General features: G+C 45.4%; 1 protein-coding gene across 1 annotated transcript in view; it reads right to left on the bottom strand.

Moving 5' to 3' along the window:
* LDLRAD4 (low density lipoprotein receptor class A domain containing 4) overlaps nucleotides 1–19,357 on the bottom strand; it is a 160,105-nt gene that overhangs the window by 103,566 nt on the left and 37,182 nt on the right.

The raw sequence follows: 19,357 nt of genomic DNA, 5'->3' as shown, positions 1-19,357 counted from the left end.
GCTCCTCTGACCTCAATACAGGTCAGCAAAGCAAAGGCCCCTCAAAATGCAGAGACCCTCAGGGCACCAAGTCACTCAATCTCAACTCCCTGTGTGAACATTCTCTATGGCCAGCCATAGGAAGTAGGGACTCATCTTATAAAGAAGGTGGTCATTTCCTTTCAGACCAGGCAGCAAAACACACATGCAAAGGGAGGACATTAAGCAGGGAAAGGCACGCCCTGACAGGCCACAAAGGCCAGGCACTTCCTGAAAACCCTTTTCCACTTTACAAGAATCGTCTGTGAGTTCAAGGTTTGCCTCATTCTGCAGATGGAGAAACTGAAATGCAAAATGAAGGGACCTGCCCAACAATGCAGAACTAGGAACTGACAGGCCACATAATCCAACCCAGGCATTTCTGCCTCCAAAGACCATGAACTCTTCTCAAGGCCATGATTATGACCTTGTAGAAAGCATGTGTTATAGACTCTGAAATATTAAAAAACTGAAATGCACAAAAATGAAAATAGTGGTTATGCTACAATAATGAAATAACAGCCCTTATATGAATAATGGCCCCATAATGAAATCTGCCCTTTTCTTTGTATCTAAATTTTTTTTGCTTTTATTATTTCAAATGTTACAAAGATAAAATACTGCTTACAAATAAAAACTATGTGTTTAGGAGTGAAAGGGTATTTTCCATTAGTTATATTATGATTTCCTAAGAAAACAAAGCAGGACCTGTCACTAGTCAGTGCCACTCCCAGACAGGCACATGGAAGCAAAAACTCTAGCCTCTATGCTTACAGGTCACTTCTGGACCAGAGCCTGGACTTGCTGGGACAAGACTTTCCAAAGCTCCCACTCCCTGTTTCATGCAAACTGATCTTTAAGAATTCCAAAGTTTCGTTTTGAGACCACCCTGCTAAGTGAAAGTAACTGACTGCACCCTATTCCTGCCATAATGAACTGGAGCAGGCCACCTTCACCACAGCACAACGCCCCTCCTCCCGCTCCCCCCGCTGTGAGCTGAATCGCAGGGATGGCAAGGTGCCGGTGGCAGGGGACAGCCCCTCAGGGACACCAGCAGCCCTGGACTGGGAGGAGAGCTGTGTCTGCTCCTCCCTCAAGACTGGCGGCTACAAGACCCTGCAGCCACTCAGCCTCTCTAGGCTTCAGGTTTTCTTCTTCATACCGTGTAAAAAGTGAAATCAGTGGCCTTCACAGTTACTTGAAGTTCCAAAGCTGACTTTATTATTTCTGCCTTTGTCAGCGTGGGTAGTGCTCAGTCTTTCACACAAACATAAATTGAACTCTTTCTGTACAGGCATGAGAAGCACACATACCAAAGTATATATTAGACTTCACTCCTACTGGGGAAGTCTTTCAGCCTCATAGAAATCACATAGCAGAAAACAAAAACAAAAAACAACAGTGGCTATGCCCTTTGTTTCAGATATTCAAGAACAGGTATCACCTGAAACACAATACAAAGATTGTATTAACACACCTGGAAGTCAGCACACCCTGCTCCCAAAGCACTAAGCAGACAGGGCCAACCCCTTCCAGGTGCCAGCTGATCCTTTAAATTCATTCTACATCTACCGGTATAAGCTCACACACGGGCCATCTGAACAGGGGAAGCTGTGCTTCAGGTTGAGTAAAATCCAGTTACAGGCGGCCCCATACCCACACTTCGGATTCACAGGAGGGGCTGGTTTTTCCTCGGTCGGGCTTGGGCACTGTGGTGGGGATGAGTCTACAGAAGGGTCAAACTCCAGGTTTTCCCAGCCACCAGGTCCACCACAGCTTTCCAGGATGTTGGGCATACCACGCATGGTCATGTGTGCTGAGGGCAGGAGAGTAAACGTGTTGAGCTTCTACAGAGTCCAGATGCCAGGGGGCTTCACTACTCCTGATGTGTCTACTGGAGCCACTTCCCTTAGAAAGTGCTGGTGTTGGACTCCTCAGCTGCAGACCAAGATGGCACAGCTCATTTAAGGGAAGAAGGGTTCACCTACAAGTCAAATGCTTGATTTTTACTGTGCTTGATTACTATAACATATAGCGTTTTTATGCATGTCCCTAAAATCTGACTCTCTAGTTACCAAAATGCTCTTTGTTCTTAAGCATTTTTTACTAACTAATCAACAAATCTGACAGAATTCACTTTTTTAAAAAAATTAATTTATTTGGCTGTGCTGGGTCTTCATTGCTCCGTAGGCTTTCCTCTAGTTGCGGTGAGTGGGGGCTACTCTCCAGTTGTGGTACGTGGGCTTCTCATCATGGTGGCTTCTCCTGTTTCTGAGCGTGGGCTCTAGGGTGCCCGGGCTACAGTAGTTGCAGCTCCCAGGCTCTAGAAAGCAGGCTCAACAGTTGTGGCACGCAAGCTTAGCTGCTCCGAGGCATGTGGGATCTACCCAGATCAGGGATCAAACCCATGTCTCCTGCATTGGAAGGCAGATTCTTTACCACTGAGCCACCAGGAAAGCCTCAGAATTCACTTCTATCCCCTATTGAGAGTACTGACAATCTCACGGCTATTCCATAAGACCAAACTAAAAGATACACTTTTTTTTAACTGAACAACGAGCTGGCAGGCAAATAAGAAAGCAGGCTGTTCTTACATCAATTATGGTAAAAAAAAAAGTGTGCAACCAGAATTTTCCTAGCAATCATTAAAAATATCATTTTCACCTGGCCCAGTAACACCCTTCACATCTTCCAGGACAAGGTCTGCAAGGGCACAGGCCACAGTGAAGGCTCTCGCTTCCAGGTTCACTCCACTGCTTCATAAGGTTCTGACCTTAGCAAGTCACTAAGGTCTCTGACTTCCATTACCTTACTTGTAATGGAAGTTTTTGAATATATCCAATTGCTGTGGTTGCTCAGTTCTAAAGAAAAAGACTTAACTTCCTCTCGAGTTAATAATACTACCACAGATATTCTTCTGATGACAAAAATCTCTTGCTAAGTATTCAGATTGAGTGATTATTTTTTTAAGAGGAGACCATTTGTCACAATTATTTCCTATTTAAGCCATTTCTGGTCCAGTCCTGATGTGCTCCCAGCTGACAGCCTCAAATTGACAGTCACCTTGACCAACATTTCACCCTTTCAGGATGAGCCAAAACTAGCATTTAAAATGTATATTCCTCAGCTTACTATACAGAATGAAATAGCCAGAGTTCGTTAAAAGAAGAGCCACTAGGACAAATCTGTCATTGAAACCTCAGAAATAATTCAGCATGAACTGAGAAAGAGCTAGCACTGAACTTGTACTAAAGGACTCTGCCAGCCCCCAGTCTATGGGCCTGACTCCTCCAAGATCACTAAGAAGGATGGGACAAGCTTCAAACAGTGCCATTTACATATGATTTTCCAGGACTGAAAGCAAGGTAAAATGCAATATTTTTAAAAAGTTTAAGAGTAAATTTTAAAAATGGCTTCAAAGGGTGATCAGGATAAATGACAATGACTAATAAAATATCTACTTCTGCTTTATTGACTATGCCAAAGCCTTTGACTGTGTGGATCACAAGAAACTGTGGAAAATTCTGAAAGAGATGGGAATACAGACCACCTGACCTGCCTCTTGAGAAATCTGTATGCAGGTCAGGAAGCAACAGTTAGGACTGGACATGGAACAACAGACTGGTTCCAAATAGGAAAAGGAGTCTGTCTAGGCTGTACATTGTCATCTTGCTTATTATGCAGAGTATTACTTATATGCAGAGTACATCATGAGAAACACTGAGGCTGGGGGGGGGATTAAGCACAAGCTGGAATCGATTGCCGAGAGAAATATCAATAACCTCAGATAAGCAGATGACACCACCCTTATGGAAGAAAGTGAAGAAGAACTAAAGAGCCTCTTGATGAAGGTAAAAGAGGAGAGTGAAAAAGCTGGCTTAAAACTCAACATTCAAAAAACTGAGATCATGGCATTCAATCCCATTACTTCATGGCAAACAGATGGGCAAACAATGGAAACGGTGACAGACTTGATCTTCTTGGGCTCCAAAATCTCTGCAAATGGTGACTGCAGCCATGATATTAAAAGACACTTGCTCCTTGGAAGAAAAGCTATGACCAATCTAGACAGCATATTAAAAAGCAGAGACATTACTTTGCTGACAAAATAAAGGTCTGCTAGTCAAGACTATGGTTTTTCCAGTGGTCATATATGGATGTGAGAGTTGGACCATAAAGAAAGCTGAGTGCCGAAGAATTGATGTTTTTGAACTGTGGTGTTGGAGAAGACTCTTGATAGTCCCTTGGACTGCAAGGAGATCCAACCAATCCATCCTAAAGGAAATCAGTCCTGAATATTCACTGGAAGGACTGATGTTGAAGTTGAAACTCCAATTCTTTGGCCACCTGATGCGAAGTGCTGACTCATTTGAAAAGACCCTGATGCTGGGAAAGAATGAAGGCAGAAGGAGAAGGGGACAACAGAGGATGAGATGATTGGATGGCATCACTGACTCAATGGACATGAGTTTGAGTAAACCCCAACGATGGACAGGAAGGCCTGGTGTGCTGCAGTTCATGGGGTTGAAAAAATTCGGACACAACTGAGCGACTGAACTGAACTGAATGAGGTAATACTAACACCTGAAAATTCACTTGCAATGTGAAAAGAATGAAGAAGGAAGGTGACATTCATCTAAAACTTCTTAGTGAAGCAGTCACTTTTTAAAAGAAAAAAATATCCTAAAGTTATGATTTAATCTGAAAGTGAACCGTAAGATAATTGTACTGTTTCTTCTTCTGTAACACAATGAGGTCTGGTGTGAAACAGTATTCCAATCATGCTGAGCATTTGCACAACTTTTATATGAGTAGTTCTCTTCTCACATCTAAATGTATTTAATTTCTATATCTCTTTGGAGATAGAGGAGAGGAAACGCAAGCCATAGAACACCACATTCAAACTACTGCTGACTGAGACGCAATACGCACACACACCAACACACAGGATCAGCTACAGTTTGTCCACATGGCAAGAGCCTCCCAGCAGCAACCTAGACATTTCTAGATGCTAAAAATGTTTTGTAAGTCAAGTTTCCATCATCTATACTCATCTCAAGCCATATGATCCCCCGAGGGGGTTGGCAAAAGCAACAGGAAAAGAGTATGGGTCACAGAATCTCAAACACACAGAGAACACATCCAGGGATAATGTCAGCAGTCAACCCCCAGGTCACTTTATTCACACACAACATTGCTGTTACCGTTTGCCATATCTTGTGAACTCCTAAGACACAAGCCAAGCAAAACATCAGGCTTCAGAAATGCCTTATTATTCTCTCCATCCACTCCACCATCCAGCACCCTGAGGCCAGGAAACTTCTGAACTTCACCACACATCCGTGTCTCTAGTTGAGCCCTTAATAGCACACAACAAATACATGAGGACTGTTGGAACTAAAATACCCAACGTCGAGCACTTCTTTTTTGGTAGCATAGCAGGGAAGATTTTGTTTTACTGAACATTTTCCAAAATTTTATCTCACTGGCTAAAAAGTACCCTAATCAGTTAGGCCAACAGACTTCGGGGCATTATTTCCCTAGTAAACAGGAAACACCCTATGATGTAGCCTCTCCTTGGGACACTGCATCCACCTCAAGCCTAACAAACAGTGTTCAAAAATAAAACTGTAAGCTTAAGGATGCAAGAGAAGGACTTCCCTGGTGGTACAAGGGCTAAGAGTCTGTCCTCCCAATGCACTGGGCCAGAGAACTAGATCCCACACGCCACAACTGAAGATACTGTGTACTGCAGTGAAGATCAAAGATCCCACGTGCCACCATTAAAACCTGGCATGGCCAGATAAATAATCAAACATTTTTTTAAAAGAATGGAAGAGAAAATTACATTGGTCATGAGATGATACATTTTTATTCCTCAGAAACACTGCTTTGTTAAAATTCAGGATTCTTAAACCGCATTTACACTGAACGTGATGCTCACTGCTCCCAGGACTCCTGAGATATGAGGTACCGAGGTCTGGAACAGAGCAGCTGTGACTAAGACTAGGCCAGTCTGCCAGGTCTGCCCTGGGAGAAAGTAGGGCTGGACCTACGGTGAGGTGACAGGTGCCGAGGCCCCACAGGTATGAGCTGGGTCCCTACAGCTCCCTCCACTCACGCGCCCAAGCAAGCCTGCACCTGCCCAAGTCACAGCCTATCCAACCACTTCGCTCCATCTGTGAAGGCCTTTGCCATGACTAATCAAGTTCTCAGGAATATTTGTTGAGTGAATGAACGAGTGAACAAATTTAAAAAATGAAAAAACCAACAACTAATTTTGCTTTTGAATGCCCCTCCTGGTAGCAGAGGTGCATTGCTGCTGACAGTACTGTTCATCGTTCTGTTTCCTGGAGCATATGAGACTGAGCCCAAGTCGAGAGGTGTGAGGACACCTGTGAATACAAACTGGCTGGGGGAGGAGGAGGAACACGAGTGTTCACGCCACTGCTCACACGCACTCTCTGGAGGGATCCGAAGTCCATCCAGGCTTGATACGCAGTCCACTGCCTAGAAACTGAGAAAATACCTCAGAGTTTAGTTAGCCTCAGGAAGCTAAAATCCCTGTGTGGGTGGACTCTCAGGGGCTGAGGTGCAGAGCAAGGCCTCTGACGTTCCCACTGGTGCTGGCAGTGACAGTCCTTACGCAGGCCGTTTCATTTTTGTGGTCTACTGTAATTTCTTAAAATATATACAGCATTTGACTTCAACTTAGTTTTCTATCTCACTAAGAGTTTTGCTGCTGCCCACGAATAAGCAGATGCTGAGATAGGAGAACACAGACTATAAACAGTCAGGTTAATGAAGAGGTTGCTGCCATAAATTCTCCAGGGAAATGGGACCAATAGGATACACACAGAGAAAGGAGAAAGATTTATTATGAGGAACTGGTTCCACAATTATGAAGAAGTCCCTTGATTTGCTGTCTGCAAGCTGCAGACCCAGGGAAGCTAGGATTGTCAAAGGCTTGAGAAGAGGCAGAGTCGAAGACCTGAGAACCATTAATGTCAACGCCAGCCCAGAGCAGGATATCACACCTGAAGCAGGCAGGCAGGAAGCAGAGGAGTGAGATTCCCCCTTCCTCTCCCTTCTGCTCTCTGCAGGCTTTCAATGGACTGGATGATGTCCACCCACAGCAGGGAGGCCATCTACTGAGTCTGACTCATCTGGAAACACTCTCGCAGACACATCCAGAAATATTTAATGTGGGCACCCCTTGGCCCAGTCACACTGACTATAAGCTACACACGTTAAGCACTTCAAGTATTAACACTTCCTATGGAGAACCATGGACAGGAAGGAACCCCAGCTCCTCTAACTCTGTGAGGATCATGGGACTAAGTCTGCTGAGAATCATGAGAAAACAAACTCATGCAGTTTGATGATCGGTGGAAGAAATGGACGCCTCCATCATAACTGTCAGGACCTCACTCACTCCTACAGCCACACACAGTGACGAGGACTCCTCTGGGGCATGGTCCCACCCAGTTCATGAGCCCATCACATCCACCAGTGCATAAGAACTATACGACTGGACACACACATGGCCAAGAGCCAATCTTGTGGTCCTAAACTGAACACACAGAATGTCGCAGTGGTTCCCCAGAGGAGGCTGCACCTCCACCATGACCCCAACACTCTCATAAAAGGTTAGACAGAGCGTGTTTCTTCCTGAGGTGACAGGAAGCCTGTTCTTGAGCATGATTCTTCACCCTGAGAAGCTCAAGGATCCAACTTCGTAAGGAAGAGTTTTCATCTTGTGGTTGAAAGCCATCCATTCTTTCTGTAACTATCTCTGCAGCCATTCCTGCGGCTCAGGACTGGGTAGGTCTGCAGGTGAGCAGCACTCTCCGGGACAGAGACAGATGAAGCCCAGATGGTTTCACCTCATCTGTCTTTCCCTTTGCAAAGTGTTACAGTGGCCGACTAACAACTCTCAATCCTGGTCTTATTTATGCTTTCTCCACTGACAACTCAAGTTCCAAAAGGATGGAGTCAATGTTTTTCATTCAACTGTAAATCAAAGATAACATTCTTGAAGAGGGTCTGAAGTAAGTGATTAGAGAACTAGACAAATAACAGAACTAAGTCTTACTAATATATTTATGAATCCTTGAACAGTCTGACGTGCTGCATCCTATGATCCCTCTAACACTGTAAGAGTCCTCACAGACACCAGAGCACGCCTCACGTCTTCTTCCATCCTGAGTTTACCCATCATATGACAGGGACAAAGGAGAAAGTGAACAGAATGTGATTTTTTGTGGCTGTGCTGTGTCTTCATTGTGGTGAGTGGGCTCTCCAATTGCCTCTCAGTATGGGGATCTTAGTTCCCCAACCAGGGATTCAAGTGTATCCCCTGCTTTGGAAGGTGGATTCTCAACCACTGGACCAGCAGGGAAGTCCCAACAGGATATAATTTAAGTTCCTGTGAGAAGTTATCAATATGCACTCTGGAATGGACTTCCTTTATATACACAATATATATTATAGTGCAAGCTCAGAGTATATTCAAAGCAACCACTAAACAGTTCAGGTGATGGGGCCCTCACCATAATGTGGAAAACCCCAGGCAGCACAGCATGCTGAGGTGTCGCAAAGAAGAACAGAGCCCAAGTTCCTCATGAGGGCTGATTGTGTTTCTAGAAGCCCCCACCTGCCAAATGCTGAAGTGGTGGCTGCTGTTTTCCAGCGTTTCAGTTCTTCTGCCAAAGCTGCGTGCTTGTTCACTTTTTCCTAGCTGGCATCTCAAATGCTTCTAAGCAGGACAGTTATGTCAGTGAGTCTTAGTGCTTTGTTACTGTCACCATGGTTGCAGAAGTGTTACTGTGACCTTCAATTCACCTTGCAGCAATGGTTTCTAAAGCATTTTTCACGTGCAGTCACAGTACTGACTGATTCCTTTATGGTTCCTTTTTTCAGATTATTAAAACTGTTACTATTTCTGCAATATTTTAGTGTGAAGTAGACAGAGTTGTATAACTGATCCTACTAGCATCAATTAAACTTTCCTCTGCTATAAACTCAAGACAGTTTGAGTGTAAACAACATTAATATGGATGGCCACATAAATCTTTCCATTTCAACAAACCCTTGTCCTTTAAACAGATATGAAGTAGGCCTTTATTGATGCGATTTCGGCTAATGACAGAAGATGGTTTAAAAAAATCTTTTTAGCCATCGGAAATTGAGGTCAGGGCACTTGCCCATTTTATTCTGTGCTATATTCTACTTACATACAATTGAGGAATTGTAAAACTCAGTATGTTTCATCTATAAAAAATTCAAATTGCTACAGAAGTAAATCTTCACTTCAAAATGTGAAAGAAATATAAACTGATTATTATTCCCTTTCCACTCCCTTCATGGAACAGAGTAAACATTTTGGAGATCACAGTGATAGTAACTAGTCATTTATCTGATGGTTTCTTGTCTGTATTAGATTTTCTAAAAACTCAACTGATTAAACTGATATTAACTATACAGGTACATTTTTTCTTAATCTCTCTGCCTCCTTTGATAGAGGTTTTTACCATTTTCTCTACATTGAATCAATGACATCAGTATTATTTAATTGATCTTCTTTGAATTTTTCTTATTTGCAAGAGGTTTATATTAATTACTAGCATTTTCTCTGAAATAAATATTCAATCATCTGATTTTAACCTGGAGTTAAGTCCACTCCTCATAATACACATTTCTCAGTTTCATATGAGATCAAAATGAAAACAGTAATAAGAATTTGGGTGCCCATTCCACAGTGTGAGGGCAGATGGTGCAGAAAATGTAAGAGCTCACTCAATAAAGTCAAGTCTTCATAGCCAGGACATGAGACAAGAAAGTAACAAGCATGCTTCTTTATCCAAAAGATGTCCCCACTCCCTCACCCACCGTCCAAAGATAAGCAACGGCTCCTTTCTCACATCTTTGTTTATCAGACCCAACCCAGGAGATAAAAAACACAAGCCCCATTTTAACCTTACCTTTGGTAGCATGTTAATAAAGCATGTTCATTAAAACGCATTTGTGAAAGAAGAGTTACTGCAAAGCTTCTGAGTATTCTCAATTTCTAATGTTAGAACATCAACAGTGAAGTCTTTCCAATTACATTTAGAGATGAGGTGAGTTTCTTTTTCTTCCAGCTTTACTGAGCTCTCATTGACAAATGGGGTAAATTTCTTAAAAGTACTTCTGAGTAGTTTTAGAGAGAAAGCAAGATACTAAGGGGATTTTGAAACTAGGAGTTCACTGGCCAAAATCATCCAAATTGAAGGCTGATGATACTGTGCACTGTCTCGGGTGATTTCTGAGATGATCTATACAAGAGTAGCTGTGAGTTGGAACAGGCCTAAGGCGCCCAGGTATAGACAGGAAATACTAGGAATAATGGGAATGCCAAGGGGACAGTCTCTAAGGCTGTGCTGACTATGACTAGTTAAAATGATACACAGCACTGTTAAAGCTCGACGTCTGTTTTCTGACAGTTCATGAGAAACAGACAAAAACCTGACAACAGAATCGACCTTCATCACTGTAACAATACAAAGCAAGTTACATATCTGTTGTCTTTACACCCGTTCCAGGAGGCCTATCCTTGGATTTGTCCGGTGTCTCTGGGGTGACTGTGCCTCATGCTGACAACCCCAGATCCCTCTTCCAACCCAGCCTCAGCCTGTGGCCTGACTGACCTCCAGCCTCTCGCACCAGGCCCTCCAGGCCTGTCAGTGAGGAGTCCCGTACTGAGCCATCCCCACCTCCTAGCCCACCTGTCTCTGCTCACTTGTCTCCCACTTACCCAAGCCTCGAAGTCATTCAGTGTCTCTCAGTGGACACTCGTGGCCTTGCCACAAGGCCCTCTCCTGTCACCAAAGCCTGCTCAGGCTGTCTCACCTCTGCCTTGAGAAGCCTCCTCGCTCTCCTCCAGGCTTCTCTTCTCAGCCTCTGCCTCTCCCTCCACTCACCCCCTCCCACGGCTCCCAGACCCAACTTCCTTAACTAATGACACCTTCTTCCCCAAAAGGTCTCCCCTGCCACATAACAACCTACACACAACATTTAGATACTTGGGGTCTGGCTCCCACTTCCTTGTCCAGCCTTCTGATTCTCACCTTCCTTCCCAAGCCACCTCAGCCCCAGCCATATTCACCTTCTCATGGCCGTGCCTCTCGCTGAGCCTCCGCCATTGCCCAGAACGCTTTCTCCTTGCATGTGTCCACCTGCAGACACACAGCGTGCTGTAGGCCCCACTTCACATGTCACCATCCCCGTGAGGGGTGTGCACAGGCTTCTGTGCCTGGGCCCCCTCGGCAGCACGTGCTGAGCACACAGCAACGTGGACTGCAACCAGGGACACGACTGCAGGTCTCTTCCATCAGACCCCCTGGGCTGCAGGGCCTGTTTCCCAGCCATCTCTGAGCCCAAGCCTCCTGGAGGGCCCAACACACAGCTGGAGCTCTGAGGTGGGCTCAAGATGAACTTTATTACCAACAGCTGGTCATGACCCTGCTCACGTCCCCCTGCTCCTCTTCCAACAGCAGCTTTCTGTCTTGATGACAGAGCATCTTCACACCCTTGTGAAGCCCAGGTCTGCTGAGACTGAGACAACTCCCTGTACTTCACCATGAGCATCACTCTTGATCTGCCCGGGTGTCCCCTGCCCTGAAGACAGGCTCCTGAGGGCGGGTGCTGCTACTGCCACATGAAAGCCTTCCTACTGCACAGGATTGCTGAAAACCATTATGGTGAAGAGCTCATGGAATTCTTAATACACTATTATTCATAAAAGGCCACAATTTTACGTTTCCAATCTTCAGGAAAAACAGAGTCGGACCAGAAGTTCTGCAATTTTTCCTTTTTTTTTTTTTCACATTTTTTGTCAGTCTCCCTTAGCAGTAGCCCTGACAACACAAGAGCAAGTTATAGGCCAGGGGGGTTTTTCCTGGAAGATGGCTCTACCTGGAGTTTTGTCTAAAGGATAATGCTTCTCACTCAGAACATGTACGAGAGACCTATTGGTATTATTATCATTATTAAATGATACTACCTCTAAAATATTTTAAGATAATAAAGGACAGCTCCCCAGCTCTGTTTGTTTGTGAGTGTTAAGTTACTTCAGTCACGTCCAACTCTGTGCAACCTATGGACTGCAGCCTGCCAGGCTTCTCTAGCCATGGGATTCTCCAGGCAAGAATACTGGAGTGGGTTGCTGTGCCCTCCTCTAAGGGATCTTTCCAACCCAGGGGTCAAACCTGAGTCTATTATGTCTCCTACACCAGCAGATGAGTTCTTTACCACTAGTGCCACCTGGGAAGCTGATTGTAAGCAGATCACCTCCATACTTAAGTATATCTTTCTTTCGGATTCCAAATGGTGTCTTTTTTGCCTTTTCATACTGTTCATGGGGTTCTTGAGGCAAGAATACTGGAGTGGTTTGCCTTTCCCTTCGAACTATGTGCTGGAGAAGACACCTGAGAGACCCTTGGACTGCAAGGAGATCAAACCAGTTAATCTTAAAGGAAATCAACCCCGAATATTCAATGGAAGGACTGATGCTGAAGCCAAAGCTCTAATACTTTGGCCACATGATGCAAAGAGCTGATTCTTTGGAAAAGACCCTGATGCTGGGAAAGATTCAGGGCAGGAAGAGGAGGTGACAGAGGATGAGATGGTTGGATGGATTCACTGATTCAAAGGACATGAGTTTGAGCAAACTCCAGGAGACAGTGAAGGACAGGGAACCCTGGAGTGCTGCAGTCTATGGGATCGCAAAGTTGGACACAACTTAGCAACTCCATAACAACAGCGTCTAATTGAGAGTGTGCTTTTAAAACTAAATTTTGGAAAAAATTAATAAATAAATTTTGGGACTTTATTTTTAAATGAGGATATCCAAAGAACTGAAAGCAAGGACTTGAAGAGGTATTTATGTTCACAGAAGCACTATTTCCAACAGCCAAAAGATGGAAGCTACCCAGTGTCCATCGACTAACAAATAGATAAATAAAATGTGCTCTATTACAGACCATGGAATATTATTCAGTCTTAAAAAGGAATGAAATTCTGACACTTGCAGTAACATGAGCCTTGAGAACACTATGCTAAGTGAAGTGAGCCAGTCACAAAATGACAAATATTCCATGATCCCACCAGTGCCAGGTCTACAGCAGTCAAGTTCCGAGAGCCAAAGGGCAGAACACTGGATGCTAGGGGCTGGCGTGGGGATAGCAGTCAGTGGTTGATGGAAACAGAGCTCGAGGCCTTCAAGACGAAGCCAATTCTGGGGATGGAACTGCACAACAATGTGAATATGTTAATAGCACTCAACGGTACAGTTTAAAATGGTTAAAACCTACCGTTTTCCCAGCAGCATGACCATTTTTCATTACCACTAGCAGTGCACAGTGTTTCAAATTGTTACATATTTTCTACCACATTTTTTGAAAAAAGGGAGCAGCAGAATGTTTGAGCACCAGTTAAAGATTAAAAATTAGGTAACTGACTTAAATACCACAATACTAAGTGGCAACAAGTTCTTAATGACAACTGGAAAGCACTCTCATATCTTGCAAAGCACTAAAAAATACTTCCCAGACCCACCTGGACCCATAAAACTTTTCTCAAATGACTTAAGAACCTGAGCAGATTCTCTTATCTTTACAAAGTCCACAGGGGTACACAGAGATGAAGAATGAGGTGACAGGACATGGCAGCTGCCCGACTGGCACCCGGGAAGCAGAACTGCTCGCCCAGTCACTGCCCTGGGCAATCGGTAATCTACTCAAGCAGAGAACTCAAGAGAGCCCACAGCATTATTATTCTCAGAATGTAACCGCTCAGGTGAAATATTACAACAGAACAGAACTTCCATCTCAGGTAGCAGCTGTGGAACTTTTAAAAAGCGAGCACAGACCCAGGTCATGTCTGGGACAAGTCCTGCCTGCTCTAATTTGCCCTGGCTCCAGGGCACCCCGACATTCTGCTCCGGAAGAGAGGTGCCTGAGTAATGTTCCTGGCTCCTCCAGCTCCACTCACAGACTCTACACAAACACTTCTGCTCCCAGTGGACCATGCAGCCCAGTCAGCATGGGTACCACTCCCATCCTGGCTGAGGCTCTCTCGCCCACATAGTCCTGGGGCAGCTATAACACTTTGTGTTTGCAAGTCATCAGCATGCTTCCCCACTGATCCTGTCCCCTCAAGGTGACTGGCCACTCAGAACGTGCAGAAGCGGGCACCACTGAGCAGTGCCAAAGCCACGGCGACCTATGGAAGTGCAGGTGAAGTACTTGTCACCTAAGGTTTCCTCCATGTCCACTGACAGCTGCTGGCCTATCATAATCACCCCCGAGAGCCTCCAGAAAAACAGTAGAGAACATGGAACAACAGACCCAGCAAAAAAGGGGAAAACTGCTGATTAAACATCAGACTGAGGGGCTTCCTTGGTGGTCTGGTGCTTAAGAATCCACCTTACAATGCAGGGAACACAGGTTCGATCCCTGGTCTGGGAAGATCCCAGATACCAAGAGGCAACTAAGCCTGTGTGCCACAACTACTGAGCCCATGCTCCAGAGCTGGGAGGCACACCCACCAGCAGTGCACACTGAAGCCTGCATGTGCTCCACAACAAGAGAAGCCAGCACAATGAAAAGCCCACACACTGCAACTAGAGAATAGTCCCTGCTCACTGCAACTAGAGAAAGCCCACGTGAAGCAACAAAGACCCAGCACAGCCAAGAAAGGAAAAAAAAAAAAATCAGTAAAAGTTTTTTGCTTTTTTTTAAATGTCAGGATGAATCCACAGAGAGCCCAAATGATGAGCAAGTACCCAGGCCCCCTCCCAAGCGCCAAGCTTGCAAAGGTAACCAAGCACTGGCAACTGGACTCTGGCAGGAACCACTCCCAGTACAATGTTATGGGAAATTCAAGAGAAAAAGCCCACAAAGAAAAACCCCAGCAGATGGGGGTCCCCTCTTGCGTTGCCACATAGCTTAAAAGCGGACATCTGCCAACACCTCCTCTCCCCACACTCACTACGTTTCCAAAATGACTTTTCCAAGTTAACTGAACTTTACCTCACCTTTACGGAGATCAAAATCTTACTGAGAATCCCATCAAAGCCCTGGCCTTCTCTACAATAACAGGCACAATTTCAAAGAATTCACATATTCCTGGGTCCCCTGGGGGTTAAAAATCTCGGTCCCAGTGGCTACCTCCTTCCATTTCCTTCCTGCGTTGAATCTGAGAAACACTGGGAAACCCAACTCCATCTGTAAGAATTACGTAACTCTAACAAATTTCAAGGGGCCCCTGAGGGCCCCTTCTAAAGGAGTGGCCTGGCCACTGTGCTGAGATTAAGGCTCAAAGGAGAGGCCAGCTCACAGGGACTAGGAGGTCCAGCCAGCAGACACATAGCACCCCCAGAGGATGTCTCCCAGATCACAGCACCCACGCCTGGCACCTGCCCTCGCACACACATCCATGTGACTCTGTGGGACCGCTGAGGCTCCATCTGCTCCAGAGGCATCTGCTGCCACAGGCAGGTCCCCACAATAGCCTAACCTTGGAGATCACATTCGCACATGAGCACTGTTCGTCCGGGTGATAGCTGCAGGGGTGGGGGTGGGGGGCGGGCAGGCAGGCGGAGGGGTGCAGACAGACTGGCACTGCCTCTACCCCGCAGGCTGCCGGAGCCGCCTCACCCACACACACAGACCAAGCCCACAAAGCCAAATCTCTGAGCTGCTGCTGAGAAACCCATAAAAAGTAATGCTATTTCTAACCTCCTCCACCCATGGAAAAATACACACGCCACCAAGCAACCCAGATTCTCTAAAAGATTTATTTTTATACTCTCCTCCACACCCCCCACCTTTACCTCCCCCAGAAAAATTTTAGGTGTAACATTTGCTAGCTTTTTAGCAGTTTGACACTGTGCTAGGCATCAACTGACAAAGTTGTTGTGTGTTTTGGTTTAACACGAAACATAAAGGTGTTTTTCTGAATGTCTACTTGATGAGAAAATAGTCTAGTCTAACAACACAAGGACAGTACCCAATGCCCAGGCAGAGCAAATGCTCAATTTCCCAGGCCACAGGCAGAGATGGCCAAGGCTACAGGATTCTCCTCCCAGTTTCTAGAAATGGTGTCTGCCTGCTGGCCTTCCCCTTTGCCTTGCTGGGTCTTCCTCTTTACCATAAAGCATCCCTGATGCCCTTGCTGAACTCTAGTAGCTTTTCTCCATGCCACTCTTCACCTTAAAGTGGAAGAATGAGGGGAAAGCAGTGAGATGGGACTCAAATCTGAGTCCCCTGATGCTGCACACATGGCTCGGCAGGGGGAAGGCAGGTAGGGAGGAAGGAATAACATGGAAGGTGGGAGAGCCTGAATGAGACCTGGAGAACCCAGAAGCTCTCACAAGCCAAGAGGGACCCTAGACCTAGGATCTGTCCTAGGACACCCGCCCCCGACAGGGAATCTTGGTGTCACCTCCCCTGATGACAGCCTTGAAGGCCAGAGAGGCACCGAATGACCCCAACCTAACGGCCAACACTGCCTGGCTTCTCATAGAGCCAGGATGTCTTGGTGTAGTTTCTGAATGAACCCAACCTAACTGTGAGGCAGAGTTTAAATCCTCCTTCAAGTTAGGGAACTCCCAGCATAAACCTTCCACAGTTTAATGTGTTTTACTGGACACTGGCAAAAACACACCTGGAGAAAGTATGCATTCCTTCAGACAGTGTGAAGAGCAGAGACCTGTACTCGGAAGTGATGATTCTCCCAACACTACTGATCTTCTCTGATGTAGCCTGAAAGTTTAAATGTAACACAAAGACAGACGCTCAGGTCAGGCTTCATCACCTGTACCTAGAGTCATGTTCTGACTGCTAGAGCACGTCCCCCCTGGGACCACACGTCTCACACTGGAACTTCCACTTGGCTCCCTGGTCCTCATCATCCACTTCACATTCCTTAGTGACCTTGAAGGAAACCAAAAAAGAAGTGGGATGTCCCCGTCTGAACCTTTCTTCTCAGTGCTGAAAGCTGACCATGTCTATGTCTCATTAAGAGGACAGGAGAAGGTACAAGAAACTGTAATTCATGACCTGTTCACCCCCATCCCAGTGGCTCTGTGCTCAGCCAGGGCTCCAGCACTTCACCCTCCTGGCTCCAGAAAGACACCTCATGGAACTCTTCAGCACACCTCTTACTCCTGAAATCGGATGAGAAGATCTACCTCCGTTCTCTTTCTCTGACCCAGACAGCCACAGTCCTTGGGTAAAAGCTAGCATTTGGATGAAAAACAATAGCTGACATTTCACCGAGCTCTGACTATGCACTGAATGCTGAATTAAGAATCTTCACAGTAATTCCACAAAACAATTATTATCCTACATAAAGATGAGAAGACCTTAGACCCAGAGGAGGTTAGGGTTTCCCAGAGTAACAAAGTGAGTGAAAGCAGCAAGCCACAGAATTTGGGCCAAAGGTAGTGTTTCCAACTATACCTTATAGACGTGATATGGCAAAGAGGCACCTGTGTTCAGACTTATCAAGGAGGTCTAAATTTTAAAACATGTTTAATAATAACCCAGACATGGGGACGCGACCTGATTTTAAAACCAAGTCTAAAAAATTGCTCTGTACAGTAAAACAAGCACATTTTGTAGTTAATGAAAAGCCCAGACCTCCCTGGGCTGTCGCAGCCCAGCAGATAGAGCACTGTGGGAATGCCACCAGTCCATTCCATCAGCATGCAGGAATGTGTCCCAGTCCAGCTGTGAGCTTCAAGGGACAGAATTTTACAAGTGACAGAGCAAGAATAAACTCCAGGACAGTCAGCTGTGAGAACCTATCTTAGGGATAAAAGTTCTTACAACACCTCAGAATCCAAGTATGTGCCTAGAAATGACCTGCGCTGCACCAACCTGCTGCCACACTGCACCAGGCAACATGCAGTTCTGCAGATGGGACTTTGCTCTTAACTCCTGTCGTAGTCAGAAGGAGCAATACAGCTTTACTTTTAATTAAAATCCATATACAGTAATGTAGTCAAGAAAAAGTTTTCCATTACCAATTCTGAAAGTTGCTTAAAATAGCTGACAGAATGAGGTAACTCCATATATGGGAGAGAACTGGGTACTTATGTAGTTTGCAAGAAGTATTTCTACTTCTGTCAAAATTCTGTAAATCAATCACAGAATCACACTCCATAGGGAATTAGTCCAGTGGTGTGTTCAGTTACCCAGCAAAATTCTACTTAAAAACTGTTCCAGGTTTTGGTGGGTGAAGTCAAAGAGGTCTACATCTGAGATGACAATGAGAAACCACACTGTGCCCACACTCTCTACGGCTCTACTGGAAATGAGCTACGACGTTCCACCTCAAGCCGGTGGTCAGTGTGTCAAATTGTAGAAGAAAAACAGCACATCTCAGCAACGCTCCCCATGTCAGGGAAGGTAAGGGATTTGCCAACATCACAGTGCCTGGCAGGTAATGACAACTTCGAGAACAAGAAGGACTCCATCAGTCACTGACCATCCACAAGGCCCTCGGCCTGAGTGCCCCTATGGAAGCGTCCCCCGCCCTGGGAGACTACCAAATGGGCTCCATGTTTGCAGATCCCTGATGGTGAAATCCACTCAGCAAAGAACTACATAGGAACTGCAAGCCACACTGACTCAGAGTGTCTGTTAAGTACAACATGCTTCTGAGCACCTTCGATTTCAGGAAGCTTCCAACTTGTGAAAAGTCCATGTAAATCCAAGGGTCTGTGTGCCTCAGTAAGGAAGCACATTAAATCCTTCCTGATTCTCCAACTGCCTCATCTATTTCCAACAACCACCATGAATAAGAAGGCTTGCATAAGCTCTGAGAGACTCTCCATCAATCATTCCATCTAACAAAAGGCTCACTGAACTACTCCAAGCTAGCAGGCACCACTTCCAGTCCTACAGGAAAAAACAAGTGGAAGGGAGGGAGATTCTTGCCTTTATAAAACTTACATTCTAGTAAGGAATATGGCATAAACAATGAGTCATGCCAAGCACATAAAAATTCAGGGGGAAAAGAATCTTATATTTTATACAATTTTTTTATTTTCCTAAAGAGTCTCATATCTTCATTTGAAGTTCTCCACAGCTTGGGAACTAGGGAGAAGATGAATCATTAAAATACTTAAGAGTTGATGAAACAGAAGCACACAAAGGTGAAGAGGCAGACTGAGGCAGGTAGGCTGCTCCTGGCACCACAGTCCCCTCTCCCGGGCACTTTCACTGACTGTCCCCCATGGGGCTTGGCTCTGAATTGAGCTTTGGGTCTGAGGAGGTCCAGAGGTGATCAA

Source organism: Ovis aries, chromosome 23, assembly GCF_016772045.2.
Source record: "Ovis aries strain OAR_USU_Benz2616 breed Rambouillet chromosome 23, ARS-UI_Ramb_v3.0, whole genome shotgun sequence".
Classification (NCBI taxonomy): Eukaryota; Metazoa; Chordata; class Mammalia; order Artiodactyla; family Bovidae; genus Ovis; species Ovis aries.
This window is presented reverse-complemented; position numbering and strand designations above follow the sequence as displayed.